Source organism: Gopherus flavomarginatus, chromosome 1 (genome assembly GCF_025201925.1).
Source record: "Gopherus flavomarginatus isolate rGopFla2 chromosome 1, rGopFla2.mat.asm, whole genome shotgun sequence".
Taxonomy (NCBI): Eukaryota; Metazoa; Chordata; order Testudines; family Testudinidae; genus Gopherus; species Gopherus flavomarginatus.
Genome location: NC_066617.1, coordinates 120,045,565 through 120,062,275, shown reverse-complemented (window position 1 = coordinate 120,062,275; position 16,711 = coordinate 120,045,565). Strand labels below are relative to the sequence as shown.

The 16,711-nt window shown below is 42.2% G+C and overlaps 1 protein-coding gene across 8 annotated transcripts in view; it reads right to left on the bottom strand.

Moving 5' to 3' along the window:
* The window catches only part of CALD1 (caldesmon 1), a 247,395-nt gene that overhangs the window by 141,857 nt on the left and 88,827 nt on the right, over positions 1-16,711 (bottom strand). For all 8 annotated transcript variants that reach the window (XM_050968236.1, XM_050968285.1, XM_050968274.1 and 5 more), the window contains exon 2: positions 4,084-4,189. The gene's annotated coding sequence lies outside the window, so the exon portion shown is untranslated. The remainder of the gene's footprint in view (positions 1-4,083; positions 4,190-16,711) is intronic.

Sequence of the window (16,711 nt, the reverse complement as noted above, 5' to 3'; positions counted from 1 at the left end):
AACCAGTTAAGGCAGACAGACTGATTAGAACACCTGCAGCCAATCAAGGCAGGCTAATCAGGGCACCTGGGTTTAAAAAGGAGCTCACTCCAGTCAGGTGGGAGGAGCCAAAGGAGAGCAAGTGAGGAGCTGGGAGCAAGAGGTGCAAGGAGCTGAGAGTGAGAGGGAGTGCTGCTGGAGGACAAAGGAGTACAAGCGTTATCAGACACCAGGAGGAAAGTCCTGTGGTGAGGATAAAGAAGGTGTTTGGAGGAGGCCATGGGGAAGTAGCCCAGGGAGTTGTAGCTGTCATGCAGCTATAACAGGAGGTACTATAGACAGCTGCAATCCACAGGGCCCTGGGCTGGAACCTGGAGTAGAGGGTGGGCCTGGGTTCCCCCCAAACCTCCCAACTCCTGATCAGACACAGGAGGAGTTGACCCAGACTGTGGGGAAGATCACTGAGGTGAGCAAATCTGCCAATAAGCGCAGGACCCACCAGAGTAGAGGAGGAACTTTGTCACAGGCCCCTTTACACTGCCTGAAGTAATAAAAGGGACCTTAATGTACAAGGGAATCAGACCCAAATACTTAAACATGTTGGGTCTGGCAGCTCTCACTCATGTGAGAAAAAGATGCAAAATCAGGCCATGAATGGAAGCCAGTTAAATAGAGAACTTCAAGCGATATAGAGATCACGCTAAGTTTGGATAAACACCCAGAGGTTCTCATGCACGTTGAAGGGTACTATCTTCTAATCTAAACCATTTGAGTCTACAAAACTGGGTTGGAAGTGTCCTGAGAAGAGGTTTTCTTCTGAGGTTTCTGGTGCTTCCTGCTTCTGGCTGATCTAGGATTATAGAACAGTCACAGAGCATCTTTCAGCCAGGGATCCTAAAATATTTTAAAAACATCTATAAAGTCTCAAAAATCCTGTGTATTAGGTAAATATTACCAATGCAGTTTTACAGATTATGATGATGGATATATACTTATATAGCATTGTCCAAGGATCTCAAAATGTTTCAGAAACATTAAGTGCTTAAGCATCACAACATCCCTGTGAGGTTCAAATGATAAGTATTGTTATTTCAGTTTTAAAGTCACAGGTTATAATGACAGAGCTAGGGAATAGAAATCAGGAGTTAGTAGTAGACCTGGGGGATAAAATCCAAGAATCTCAACTCCCAGTCATGGATCTAACTTCTACATGACACTTTGCCTAGATCCTCAAGGGTATCTTTGAGGATCCCTGGGCCTTCCTGCCTTAGAAGGTTAATATCACCTAAAAGACTACAGAATACATTTTCTGCTGTGGCCGAGACCTGTTTGACACAGCTAAGGAACTGTTTGTCAGCTGAGGATAGCTGCCACCTCCTCTCCTCCCAACTACATCTGCTCTGCACCCACTGGGAAGGTCTGAGTAGTTTCCAGTCTTTTTGCATCACATGAGCAGCACAAAGACAGAGGAGCATAGCAGTGAACCTGCTCCTATACCTGATCACTAGGCTTATTCAGAGTTTTGTTTTTAAATTTTGTCTTGCCAAACACTTTTATTAGAAGCAGATTTATGGGCAATTAGTGTCAATTTCACAATTCCTAGGTGGTGTAATCCCTGAATTAAAAAAATAATGTTTCTCACCTCAAATTTTGGGTGAGTCACAGCAGGTTTGATTGTTTAGGGTCATCCTTAAGCGACACATTACTTTCTGCAATTAACATACTGGTTTTCTTTGTTTCAGCTGCTGGTTAGCTCCGTGGTTCATTAATGCAGCGAGTAAAACCTTTCCTAGCAGCAGAGTTACACAACTAATCAGGCTGAGTGACCAGTGAAAGGCAGTCATCACATTTTCATGGGACTGGGAACTGCATCAGGATAAATTATATCACTTCCTGAACTAGCCTGTCTGGTATTAAACTAAACAAAACTCCAACCGCACATATACTCGCACCTCTCCAAAAATGTCACGCAACACAAAACACCACCAGGGGCTAGATTGTAACAAAGAACTTTTATATGGCGCTGGTGCAGGCTAGCGCTCACACAAAGTCCCAGATTCTACAGGGAAGCTCATTCTGCTGAAGAACCAGTTTATGGGGGTAAGCCACAATTTCCACCTCATCCTGTTTTGAAGAAATGGAGATAGATTCGGTGCTGTATCTCCTATGAAATGCAGCACATCAGGTCAGCCAGGGGAGAGAGGGGGCAAAGGTGGCTCTGGCCAGATTGTGTACTACCCAGATTGTGGAGGCCTCAGTGACCTCTTCTGTAAGGCAGATAGACTCAGAGAATGCTCCAACTTCCAGCAGCCTTCGCTGGGCTGCCTATGGCTGCTATGCAGCCCAGAATTCCCATAACACAGAGCAGTGCAAGCATGATCCTTCTGCCCCTAACTGACCTTCAGCTTTGCTCACACTGACTTCAATAGACCTTGAATTAAGCCTGTAACGAGACATCATCATCCCTGGTGAAACTTCCCTAACGTCATTGCAGTTACACCAATGATGAAAGTGGCCCAACAGCACCTCTAAATTGTTGTTTTCTTGCAAGGATAAACTCATTCTAGCAGATCTAAAAAATACACTTGTTTGCTTCTACAGTGGTGGTCACCACTAACACATTTATGTTTATCAGAAGTTACTACTACCTGGTATCACAGATACTGCAATTATAGTCTATTCTAAGTAAAGAAAATAACTGGATAACACTGGTTAGTGAGTGGTAAATGCCAATTGTTGTTAACAACATTGTGTATATAGGATCTAGCCAGTTGGAGTCCATTAATACCTCCTGACATTGGGGTCATATTTTAAGTGCAGTACCTTATTGCAAATCTAAAGAAAATTATCCATATCCTCCAAAATGTATATGGCCTAGTCTTCAATTTCAAAGAGTCAATGGAAGAGCTAGTCACCAATTTTGCATGGAAATGTTTTTTTCCAATGTAAAATGGCTTTTTCAACAAAATACAGATTCTCAAGAAATATGTCTATTTATGTCAAAATATTTAGGTTTTCTACAACCAAAACTGAACATGAAAACTGCCTTTTGTTTGTTTTTGTGTTACTGTTATTCTTGCTTGTTTGTTATTAGGATTTTGTTTTTTCAAAAGAGCTCAGGACACTGTGACAATCTTGCCTTACCTGTGGGTACTGAGCCTTTGAAAATCTGGGCCTTAATCTCCTTGGGTCAGATTGCTAAAGGGATTTAGGCACCTAAAATGCAGCTAAGCACTTCACATAACAATGAAGGCTCTGAAAACTGATCAGGACAGAAAACTGCCTGCAGCAATTAAAGCAAGCTCTGGGTTGGAGTTGTTATATGGATGCAAATTTAAGAATAAAGGAACTTCTTTAACAGAAGTTCTCACTGCATTAATGTCAAGTATAGTACAATACCGGTCTGCAGTATATCTCCAGCCTGAATTGCTGTATGAAAATATTTCATAGTTATAGTGCACAGAAACTGGAAACTATATTTTCAAAAAGCTTGTGAGCCCTCTAGCAGTGTTCACTGGGTTCTGGGTTCCAGAAGTCAGCCAGGACAGCAGTGTGTATATGTAGCTCAGCTTTGCATTTTGTGTTTATTTAGCAGACCTGGTTATTTGAACCCCACTGCCTGTGTGGTTCCTTCATAGTTCATTTGTTGAGTAAAGAGCAAAAGAAACAGGAGTCTAACATCACAACCACAAAATCTTATTCACGTAACTTAATATGATTTAGTAGTAATAGCAGACTCAGGAAGCAGAAATTTCAGAATGCCAAAAAGACACAAGAAAACACTACTAAGATCAAATGAAGAAATACGTACAGCTGTGAGAACATTTTCCACATCCCCAAGAAGTAATTATCGCAAAATTCAAGTAGTTCACACAATCCTTTACATCTCTACTACAACACGAATAAACCACAATGCAGAAAGTAGTCTACTATAGTGTCTCCAAAAGTATACAAATCCAAGGCCTGATCCAATGCCCATTGAGGTCGAAGGGAGTTATCTACTGACTCCAGTGGGCTCTGGATCAGTGTCTAAGGCAGCACGCTGAAAACAGTGCAGCTGCCATTGGCAAGGAATTCAAAGGTAGTCACTTTAATCATACTCACACGAAAGCAATCAGATGCACGCTTCTGGGCCTGTCAGTCACACACCAGCTGCTGAGCGCTAAGGAATGAATTTGGAATGATGTCTCTGGAGCACTGTGGGTGATCACTGGAAAGAAATAAGAGTTCCAGAAAAATGTTTAGTGATGATATTTTATGATAATGCACACAAAATGCATTTTCAAGGAATACTTTTTCTGTTCAGAGAACTATTCTTAGTAGAAAGCACTATGGAGATTTTGAAAATACAGAAAAAAAAAAAAAACGATAGACAAAAGCACCTATTATCAACATTCAGCTAGACGCTAACAACATGAACGCCACTGACAGCAGAACAATTGAGATAAACTCAATATAAAGAGGACAGTTATTTAGGGTAATCCCAGAGGATGTAACTACAAAGAAAGGAGCCAAGGGGAATTTACAATGGATAGCAGGAACATGCAATAACAATGATCTCTATTAAAACAATAGATTAGTCTTCCAGGATGGTGGCAGAAGCCTTTTATTTGAATCATTTAAAACTGAATGGAGCAAAACAAATCTGGAGAACCAACGGTAGGGAACAATCCTATACTGACAAAGGGAGATAGAGAAAATGACCTAAGGAAGATGTTGAAAGGCACAAAGGAGAGGTGAGCACCCAACGCCTATTAAAAGTCAATGGCATTTGTGCACCTAACTCCCCTTTCTGCCTTTGAAAATCTCCTCCCACAAGAATAATTTTCCATCTTGCATTTCTATCAGTGTGTAAGACTACTAAATTCACCATGGATGTAAGTCGTCCTTCTATACACTGATTTCCATCTGAATTCCCTCCTTGAATGCTGTGGACATAAGTATCTAGCAAAGTAGTACTAATAAATCTACTATGCATCCTGCCACTACTGTGGCATCATAGAAAATTGCCGTGTTAAATGATACTGTGCACCTTCAGAGAGCCTGGACTATTCTCTTAAGAATCATGCACCTCCATATGCAGAACAACATCCCAAGACCCGTACAATGCACTAAATGAATGTATTATTTAGAGTTACTCTTTTAGTGCTAGACTATGGAAACTTTACTTATGCTAGTAGGCAGTTACTCACAGAAAGTAACTTCATGGGGCTCTTCATGTGAATTACTGCTCACCAAGTTGAGTAAAAGTTTCAGAATTTGGTCCTTAGACTTTAGAGACTCATGTTTATATTCATGTTGCCTGAAGCATGGGGATGGTCAGATACAGAGTTTTGATTCAACCCATTATAGAAACTGAGGTCAGATGTAAAACTGAGAACTGAATTTCCACAAAGTAAGAGGCATCCTGTTTTAGTTCAGGCTCATCTCTACTTGCAGCATAATAAAGATTACTAGCTATACAGGGCATCAAACAGTACCTGAGTAAGGACACTCCTAATCACCTCAACCAAGATCTAAGGAGAGGATCCCGGGACATGATTCTAATTTTTCTCACACTGGTTTGCTTCAGTGTAATTACTGCAGACTCACCCTGGAGTGAGAAGTGCATCAGGCCCATCTCTCTTGGCAGAACCCTGCTTCATGTACACAAGGTAATCCTTTCCAAGCTAGTGAGCTCACTCACACTTGTATACCACTCTGAAATGTTGAATTCATTTGCCTGTTTCCAGTTTCACAGCATGCACCACTTGGCCACTGCAGAAACCCTCACTAGGAACTGCTTACAATGATTCCTTGGAGTCTTGATAAGATTCAGATCATGGAGTACAAAGGTTTCTGGGTCTATAGGGAACTTTCTGCTTCCAACCATTCCTATTCTCCTTCCAATCTCTTCTCAAGATTTTTAAATATGGGGACAATGCCATGAAATAGTTCCCTTTTCCTTCCCCCACTGTTAGCAATATTTAAGTCACAGAACCTGGCCTTGGCAGTCTGCTTGGTGTTCACTCCAACCTGAAAATGACTTTGGCTGAATTAAGTTCAACTGAATGTCAACAGATGTTTTATTGATATTATAAAAATGTTCTCCCATCCATACACCCTGAATCTGAGGAAAGTTCAGAACTGGGTTGGAATCCAAACTTCATGGCTTAGACCCTTCTCTACTACATATTGCTATGTTTTGGCCATACTATCATAATCTCAGCTAAATTGATGCCACCCTCCAGTTCCTTTGATTCACTGATCCAAAGTATCAGGCTCATATTCTGAGCTCATTTATGCAAGGGAGTTACAGCATTGCTAAACCAAAGTAACTGAGATCACAATCAGGCTCACAGTGGGCCAGATTCTCAGCTGATGTAACACAGAGTAGCTTCATTGACTTAAAAAATAATAGTTGTACTACAGCACTTTTCATCAGCAGCTCTCAAAGTGTCTTACCAAGGAGGCCAGTGTCATTATCCTCATTTTACAGATGGGGAAACTGAGGCACAAAGCGGTGACGTGCCTTGCCCAGGGTCACCCAGCAGGCTAGTGGCAGAGCTGGGAAGGTCTCCCGAGTCCCATTCCAGTAATCTAATTGCCAGCCCAACAGAGCTATGCCAATTTAAAGCAGCTGAGAATTGGGCCCTGAGTGTTAGATTCTGCTCTCAGTTTCACCATCCTAAAAACTGAGTAACTCCATTGACTTCAACAGTTTTATGCCAGTGAGATCTGAATGGGAGACTGTTTCCTTGGATCACAAAAAACAAACAAACAAACAAAAACTGGAGAGTGGCTGCTGAGCTAGGATCTCATTCCAGTTAAGGCTGGACATCTTAGCCTGTAAATTTTTAATCTTCTACAATAGTGCTGCCAGTGTTGGCTTTATTGCAAATTCAGTTTTTTCACTGAGTTGTGAGACTGGGAGCAGGAAACGATCTTTAAATAACCAGTCTAGGTAAAGTATTTCTTTGTTTATTCAGTTCTTCCAGATTTCTTTTTTCCTTCAGTTTTTCTGGCTGGATTGCCACGTAGTTTGTTTATATAGGAAGACATTACTGGGGGAGGGTTTAAATAAAGCATTCCAAGATTTCCTCACACATTCAATCATTTTCAACAAAGGAAGCCTTTAATTATAATGTCTGGCAAATAAGAGCTGCTGATAGAAAAGAGGGATATGGGCAGCACAGTCCTCATCCAGTGTTACCCAAACAGGTGTCTGTATAGTTTGTTTTTCATGCAATCTAGGTTTTGTTTAAAGCAATTCTCTTTAATTGTTCCTCTTACCACTTACAAACAGTTTATTAAGATGCAAAGGTTAAAATCAAATAAATAACACTGCTAGACACCTTTTGAATTAAGCACATACTTAATTTTAAGCACATGCTTAAGTCTCATTGACTTCAACTTAGGCACTTACTTGAGTGGTTTGCTGAATAGGGAAAAGCTTAAGAACATGCTCAAGTGTTTTTCTGAAGCAGGCTCATATTTCTTAAAGCTTTTTTGCCTGCATGCAGATAAAATTACTTCAGCCATTTTAATTATCTAAATTTCTGTATTATTATATTGCAGTAGCACTTAGCAGCCCCAATCCTGGACCAGGTGCTCTACAAACATAGAACCAAAAGGCAGTCCCCAGCCCCAAAGAACTTACAATCTCAGTAGAAAATGTGTGAGACAAAACATGAAAATTTCAGAGCAAAAGCTCAGTTTCTGAGAACTTCACAAATGAAGGAAGCAAGGGGCTAGAGTCAAAGTGCCATCTCAACCACAGCTGAAGTACAGGTCTTTTACTGTGGTCCTGTAATTATTAGGACACAGCCCACAGGACTTCAGTGAAATGCTCCCCCCACCCCCTCAAAAATGTACATGTTTATCTAGCACTGTTAGTTTACCAGGGTTATGGAGTGCTCAGCCCATTCAACAGAGCTTCGTCTTTCTGGGAGAGTTCGTCTGAAGAGGAATTTAATGATGCAGAAAAATATCAACACTTATTCATGCCTTGTGGGAATTTGGGGTGTAGGAAGGAACCATTCCACCCTGTGGTATTTTGTGTATGAACTACACCTTGTGAGGCCACACAGACTGCCAAATGGAACTCATTGATCATCCTCATGATGCTCCAGCTGTAGTCGGGAGCTGGAAGTGGAGAGAGAGAGAGGAGGGGAAATAGTATAGTATTCTCAGTGCCCAAAGCCTTTGCCTGAGCATCTGGTATGGGCGCTGGGGATCTCTTCAGAAGTAGAGAGGAAAGAAATCCTTCCCCAACAGCTTCTCCTTGGAGCCTCAAGGCTGGAGTAGCTGTTTAATTGCTTGCATGCTCACCCACCCAGTGGTGTACCTACTTCTGCCCTACTCTCAGTTCCCTGGGCGTGGCAGCATGCCCTAGGCGAAACTTCCACCTTGCGCCATCCCCCTCACCCCTCGCCCCCGCATGGCAGCTAACCACACCCACCCACCCCTCCCACTCGAGAAGCCCCCCCCATGGCAGCTAACCTACCCCCCCACCCAGGGAGCCCCTCCTCACAGCAGCTACCCCCCCTTGCAAGCCCCCTCTCCACGGCAGCTAACCCGGCCCAAGGAGCTCCCTCCCCCCACGGAAGCTAACCCCACCCCACTCCTCGGCAGCTAACCTCATCCGGGGAGCCCCCCCCCCCAGCTCTCCTCTGCTGAACATGCTGGTGCCGCTCTAATTCTCCTCCCCTCCCAAGCTTGAAGCACCAATTGGAGGAGACTTAGAGCAGGGGCTGTGTGCTCAGCGGAGAAGGCAGAGTGGAGGTGATCTGGGGTGCGGAGCGATTCCCCTGTGCACCCTCTCCCCCGTTACTGCAGGCGGCCCTCCCCTCCCCAGCTCACCTACACTTCACCTCCTCGCCTGAGCGAGGTGCCCTCAACCACTAGGCGCCCTAGGCAGCCGCCTAGTTTGCCTAAGTGGTTGCACCGGCCCTGAGCATGCGTAACGATCTTCTGGAACTAGCATGGCTCCACAGTGTAAAAAAGTCTGCACTCCCCACACAGATTCTTCAATAGCCTCCTGATCTCAGCAGACTGATCCCAATTCCTTTGCAGATAGGGCCCTCCACACTGACAGGGGCTGCGGAGGCAGGATTTCCCCAGTAGAAATGAGCATCACTGATGTGATGATTATACCTGAGCCTACAAGTCCTTGCATGGTACAGGGAGGACAAGCCGGCTGTGTCCAGACACTAAGAAGCACAGCCACTCTTGTAAGATTGAGCGCGAGGTATAGCCCACCACACTGAGCAGAAGTAAGTTACAAGTCCTTCGTTACCCTGCACTCCTGAGAGCAGGCACACAAAAGGATGATGTCTGGGGCTGCCTGAGTGGACATGGGCTGGAATCCTCAGCATGCAAATTAGGCGCTTGTTTCCTTCTTTGATCTTATTCCTGCTACTTTGCAGGAGCCATTTTGTAATCACACAACACCACCCATGTTAATACAAATTCATCATCCCCTGCTCCTTCCATCTTGCTCACTTTATACCCCAGGCTAGTTTCTACGTGCAAAGCTCCACACCTGCCCCTGAGCAGGGTCACTGCAGGGCTGATGCTCTGACGGAAGTCAATGTTCAAGCTCCTTTTGACTTCAGTGGGAGCAAGGTCAGGCCAAGCATATTCCAGAACAGCCGTGTGTTCCTGTGGAATGATATCTTCTTAGCAAAGCAGCAACATGTGCTGCAAGGAGGAGCCAACAAGAGAAGGAATTTCCCTCTCAGATTGGGACCTGAAAGAATAAACATTTTTAAACGGAAAGTCAAAACATGCCATGTTTCTCTCTGCAGAGCTGTAAATTGAACATAAGCTCTTGTACAACTTTGGCAGTAGATAAAGACATGTCTCCAATTAAATACCCTATTGGAGCAAACCCTTTAATGGCTAATAAAAAAAATCCCAAATTACTTGCAAAGCTGCATCTCCCAGATATTCAATCTGCTGGCTAACTGCAAACCTTCCAAACTATCGGCTGCCGACTGCATTAATGATAGCAGGATGTGGAGTTCATTGTCCCTTTTGGAAAAGATTAAGAAATGTTCATAGCTGTGATCCAAATATTAATACCCATAAAGGATTAGTGCGTAATGAGGAAAGACACAGTCATTTGAACAGGAGGCAAATGGAAACTGATTCAAAGAATTATTTGGCAGCAGTTAAAATCATCTGCATTAGCAGATAATAGAATTTACACAAAATGTGCAAGCAGATGCAACTGAAAGAAGATGAGTCAGTAGCAGTAAAAATATTAGCAATGTCTCTTGTGAGGCTGTGATTTTTCTTCTGTTTTAAACTTGGTCATTAGACATGGAAACAGAGCTGATATTAAAGCGAGTGGGGGTGGAAGCTGCAACAAACATGAATTAATGTTTGGCAAGCTATATTCTTTTAAGGAATAATTAAATGAACAAGCTTCCAAGAAGAACTGTGTGACTGACAATTGTAGCACCACCATTAAAAGTTACTATTTGTAGATCCTGCTGTTCACAGCTTCAATGAAAATAGAAAGGGGCTAGCATAGAGAGCCATGTGAAAATGAAGGATTTCACCCAGCAGGATTTTTTTGTGAACCTTTCCTATGGTTTCATTTCACATGGGTTTTTCCACTAAACATGGGCCTGAGGGAAACCCCCAGACAAGAACAGCCTCAAACTTCAGGGAAGTTTGGATCTGGATCTTCATTGTTAGTCCCCTATGTTACCACGATAATGAGTGAGAGTGAAATCTCAGATCTGAATTGGAAAAAAAATTGGAAAACAAAAATTGGAAAGAATCGAGTGGAGGGCAACAAAAATGATTAGGGGGCTGGAGCACATGACTTATGAGGAAAGGCTGAGGGAACTGGGATTATTTAGTCTGCAGAAGAGAAGAATGAGAGGGGATCTGATAGCTGCTTAAAACTACCTGAAAGGGAGTTCCAAAGAGGATGGATCTAGACTGTTCTCAGTGGTACCAGATGACAGAACAAGGAGTAATGGTCTCAAGTTGCAGTGAGGGAGGTCTAGGCTGGATATTAGAAAAAACTCTTTCAGTAGGAGAGCGGTGAAGCACTGGAATGGGTTGCCTAGGGAGATGGTGAAATCTCCTTCCTTGAAGGTTTTTAAGGCCCAGTTTGACAAAGCCCCGGCTGGGATGATTTAGTTGGGGATTGGTCCTGCTTTGAGCAGGGGGTTGGACTAGATGTTCTCCTGAGGTCCCTTCCAACCCTGAGATTCTATGATTCTATGAATACTCTGAAATGCTGCAGAGTTGTAGATCTGGTTCCACTTCTACATTCTGAGACTAGGGCAATTTCAGGTTTGCACCCAATGAGGTTTTATTTTAGCTTCCAGTTCAAACTAAATCACACTTCTTAGTGAGACATGGCCAAAATCACCAGATTTCAACTCTTCACATTCATTTCCATGGTTCTCAGCAAAACTTTAAATTGATCCAGATTTACTTGAAAGGTATCAAATCCTAAAATTCCAGCTCAGTCTAAACCCCATTTGAACTCATAGTGAATTAAGACTCAGTAAAGGGGAACTCAGGGTGAGTAAAAATTAAGGGCTGTTTCAATTTTCTAATACCTGTCAGAGCCATGTTTTATGCGGTTTTTAATTTCATTATAAACTTTTTTCACAGCTCTGTTAATAGAGGGCAGGACTGTGCATTCCTCAACACACACTTGCAAATCAAGTGTTCCAATATCATGAGTTGACCCCCCCACAAAAAATCTGAGATTGGTTTAAAAATCATGAGGGTTTTTTTTTTGTTTTTTTGTTTGTTTGTTTTTTAAAGCAAAGCTCAAATGGTCTGTTTTCCATTTAAACCTTTTTACAGTGAAAAATTTGGTTTTTGAGAAAACAAAAATGTATACACAAAGTATCTGCTTTCCTCAAAAAAATCATTCTTTCATCAGTAAACTTAAATATTTTGGTTTTCGGACAATTTTTCCCCCAGCAATTTTCCTTTTAAAAACCAATACGTTTTCAGTTTGGGGATGCTCATGTTTTTGAGGAAAAGTTGAAATTTTCCACTAGGGACCCCCCCCCCCCGCCGCCACACACACACAAGGAAGGGGGTCAGAAAGAGGAATTTGGCTTACCTTGGGGGAAAATTTAAAGACTCCCCCCGGGAAGAGAAATGCCCTTCTCGGGTTCACAAATCCCATAGGTGGGGTTTAATTCCCTAGGAAGGCATGCCAAATCCCTTCCCCACCTGATGGTAGGTAACTGGAGTCCAGGAGAAACTGCAAGGTTAAGATCAAACTTGCAAGGAACCAAGTCTATTCTGACCATCCAATCTGATCAACGGGGTGCTCTTTATACCATCCAATGGTAGAGGGAGGGAGGTCCTAATGCACAGCCTGGATAGCTGGCACATAAAGGGATGTAGTATGACTGCCCTCTTCTTTCCCTAGCAGATGAAAGAGAGGCAGGAGTGGCTGGCTCAGGTCATAATTTCAAACCCAGAGGTTTTAGGGTGACAGAGCATGCAGAGGCAGAGGAAAAGTCCCCATGCGTACCCATCCAGTGTGATCTAAATGGGAAAGGTATGAATACTGTATGTCAGTTTGGCAAGGTGAATGTTTAGTATACAATATATGACGTTTAAATCAATAAAGGGTAATAGAGCTGCTGTCTCTCATAAGTCAGTGTTATAACTTCCCTGGGGTACTGGAGGAGCTTCCCTTTCTCTGTTCATCTTCAGACAGGGCAGAGATGTGGCCATTTAGGGAACATGCATGTGTCCAATTATGAATTCCATTTCATTTTATCAACCCTGTCCATGATTGTAGCTTCCAGTGTAGATCATAGCTTCCATTTTGTAGCAGAAAACAGGGTATGCCGGGGAAACTGAAACAAGGCAATCAAGGAGCCCTCAGCAGTGAATGGCTCTTACCCGCTTGAATGATGCGGTCATGTGCCTTTGCCCTTTCTACATCTGTTGGAATTAGAAAGAAGCGTCATGGTATGACAAAGATGACTGTTGTCACTGTCATAAACAGATAGCTAAGGGTTAATGTCTCTTTCACCTGAAGCACCTGACCAGAGGACCAATCAGGAAACCGGATTTTTTCAACTCTGGGTGGAGGGAAGTTTGTGTCTGAGTCTTTGTTGTCTGTCTGCCTGCTTTCTCTGAGCTTTGGAGAAGTAGTTTCTACTTTCTAGTCTTCTGTTTCTAAGTGTAAGGATAAAGAGATCAGATAGTAAGTTATATGGTTTCTTTTCTTTGGTATTTGCATGAATATAAGTGCTGGAGTGCTTTGATTTGTATTCTTTTTGAATAAGGCTGTTTATTCAATATTCTTTTAAGCAATCGACCCTGTATTTTATCACCTTAATACAGAGAGACCATTTGTATGTATTTTTCCTTTCTTTTTTATATAAAGCTTTCTTTTAAGACCTGTTGAAGTTTTCTTTACTGGGAAATTTCAGGAAAATTGAGTCTGTACTCACCAGGGAATTGGTGGGAGGAAGAAATCAGGGGGGAGATCTGTGTGTTGGATTTGCTAGCCTGATTTTGCATTCCCTCTGGGGGAATAGGAAAGTGCTTTTGGTTTCCAGGACTGGGAACGGAGAGGGGGAGTCACTCTGTTTGGATTCACAGAGCTTGTGTCTGTGTATCTCTCCAGGAGCACCTGGAGGGGGGAAGGGAAAAAGGATTATTTCCCTTTGTTGTGAGACTCAAGGGATTTGGGTCTTGGGGTCCCCAGGGAAGGTTTTTCAGGGGGACCAGAGTGCCCCAAAACACTCTAATTTTTTGGGTGGTGGCAGCAAGTACCAGGTCCAAGCTGGTAACTAAGCTTGGAGGTTTTCATGCTAACCCCCATATTTTGGACGCTAAGGTCCAAATCTGGGACTAAGGTTATGACATGGTGTAGCAGCGGTTGGGATATAGACAAAATCCAGAAGCCAGTAGGAATATTATTTTTTTTCTTTTCTCTGCTAAGGGCTTTTTAGCAGAGAGAAACAGTTTGGTTTTAGCAGTGAATGGCTCTTACCCGCTTGAATGATGCGGTCATGTGCCTTTGCCCTTTCTACATCTGTTGGAATTAGAAAGAAGCGTCATGGTATGACAAAGATGACTGTTGTCACAGTGCAGCTAAAATTCCACAAAAGAATTAAAAGCAGTACAACATATCCAGATGCCATCGCTCATTTGGAAAGAAGCATCCTAATGGCCTGTTTTTAAAGTGGCTAAGTCTCTAATATATCTAATGTTTGCAGGTTGAAGAGACAGCAAAATGTCTCCCTCTAGCAACTGGTTCCAGTGACTAAAACCACTTGCTATTTCCTTCCAGCTAATGGAGCTCTCTTTTAGCTCAAATAGTAGACATTTGTCATTTTGATGCTAGGTTCTGGGTTCCATCTCCATTGCCAGTCGTTCAGTCTATATGAATGTGGTAATGGCTTTTTACATGGACATTGCCAACCCTGACCCTCCAAACTTCCAGCACTAACCTCACAATTTTCTGTAGCTTCAGAGAATGTATGTAGACCACCAGAATCTGAATAAGATACTTAGGGACCTTAAATATCAACACTTAAATCTTTAACTCAGTCCATACCAGAAATGAGCCTGAACTTTAGGGAGGGGCAGTGTGTTCTCCGCTACAACGATGGCCAGCTCTGTTAACCAGAGCTGATAAGAAGGGGCAAGGTCCTGCCTTCTTCCCACTCTATCCCTTTGAGATGGCTTGTGACCTAACAGGTGCCAGCAGGGGGAAGGAACAAAATTTAGTTTATAGCTTGCAAGTATGGTAGATTGTGTAGATTAAATACCCAGACTTCCCAGCAGTCTCAAAAAATGTCCTGGGTGTTCAAAGCTATCTGAACTTTTCTAAATCAGGTCAGTCCAGCCTTCTGGAGTATGCCACGTTTGAAAACTCAATGTACAGTTTCAATACTTTGTTACTCATGGGCCATGTGAATAAAATTAAAAGATACGCAATGGGCACGTTCTTCATATGAAAAATTATATGTCATCTCCACCACTTTTCAAATGGAAGGGACAGGCTGATGTACTGTTGGTGAGTGTCTGACGAGAAACAGCAGTGATCTATTTGGAGATGACTGAGCCCAAGCTACTCATTTGGATTGTTAGCTCTGTGACCAAATGGTATGAAATATTACATAAAATCTATGTAACACATACAAGCTAAGTGCAAATGATGAAAGAAATGAGCAAGGGAAAACAGGCCAGAGAGCTGTTATGATGGAAGAATAGCAGCTGGGAAAACTGAAGTCAACCCAGCTATGTTATTTTTAATTAAAAATAAACACTGACTTTGTTGCCAAGGGATTGGTTAGCATTCCATTGATTTTTTTGTTTTGTTTTTGTTTTACTTTATTCTTATCAAGTATTTACAGATTTTGCAGACATCCCATGGTCATAAAATTGGGTTAGTACATGGTGTTGTACAGCCATCTAATTTTATGTATGACATTTCTAATACAAAAATTATATTTGTTTTAAATTCCCTCCTGTGGATGATGATAATATTTTGATTCAACACAGCATTCTAATAGTCTAACTATTGTTTTTAATTCTTCGTTAATTATTTCTTCATCGGCGGGGATCTAACCATCTTGTCAGCAATGTAGTTGGGACCCCTAGTAACTTCAATGGGAATTGCATATGTGCAGCTGATGGTTTGATCAGGGCCTTCTCACCATGTTAACTAAGGGCTTGTCTACACAGAGCAGCAATGGGCACAACGGAAGTGTGATTTTTAAAAATGTGCACTAATGTGCTGCACATTAATGGGTCCGTGTAAACCTTGCTAGAGTGTATTAAAAGTTCCCTAGTGCACTTTAATAGTGTTTGAAATAGAACTACATAAAAGTGCATTACAGAGCTTTTAACGCACATCAGCAGGATCGACTGGGACCAATTAGTGAACTTGAAAAAAAAATCGCACCTCGGTAGGGCACATTTCTGCTCTGTGTAAAGAAGCCCTTAGGTTTCATCTGGCCGGATGTTAATTCTCTCAGGCCAACATTGCTCCTTTTGGGCAAATCTTGGGGCAGGATTCTTTCACCACTGGATATTAATAATGTCCACTGTAGAAAGTAGACTTTACTGCAAATGTCCATCCACTTCAGTTAATGTTTACTTAATAAGGACAGAGTAGAAACTGAACCAGGACCTGTACTTCCCAATTTGCCTGCTTTTAGGCAAATGGGAAAGTATAGGTCTTTATTCAGTTTCTATTCAGTCCTTATTAAATGAACATTAACTGAAATCGATGGGCATTTGCTTGACCAAAGAGCATATAAAAACTTTAGGACCTCGAGATTTGGTACAAGTTTTTCATCTCCTCCAATGGAGATATTCAAGTCAACCTCATCAACCTTTTCTCTCTTCTGTCCTCCATGCTTTTAGCCCATGTCTTCTGTGCTTTCATAGAATCTTGGGGTGAGAACCTTCTCCTATGAATTTCCCATTGGAACAACCTTACTTTAACTTCACTTCATTGACTCTCATCATCTCATTTCAAATCTTATCTGAGATCAAGACTTCTCTCCCTTGTGTATAACTCTTAATTTCTGTCTTCATCTGCTTTATGATTTAACTTGGTAACTGTATGGTTTAATTCAGTAAAATGTTTTGGCATGCAGTTTGTATAAAAGTCAATATAGAAAATAGAAGTCCAGTCCCAGAGTCCTCCACCACTTATATCTCCTGTTGATTCCAGTGAGAATGCAAAATCAGGTCTCTACATTGTATTGCATTGTGGTGTTGTTGG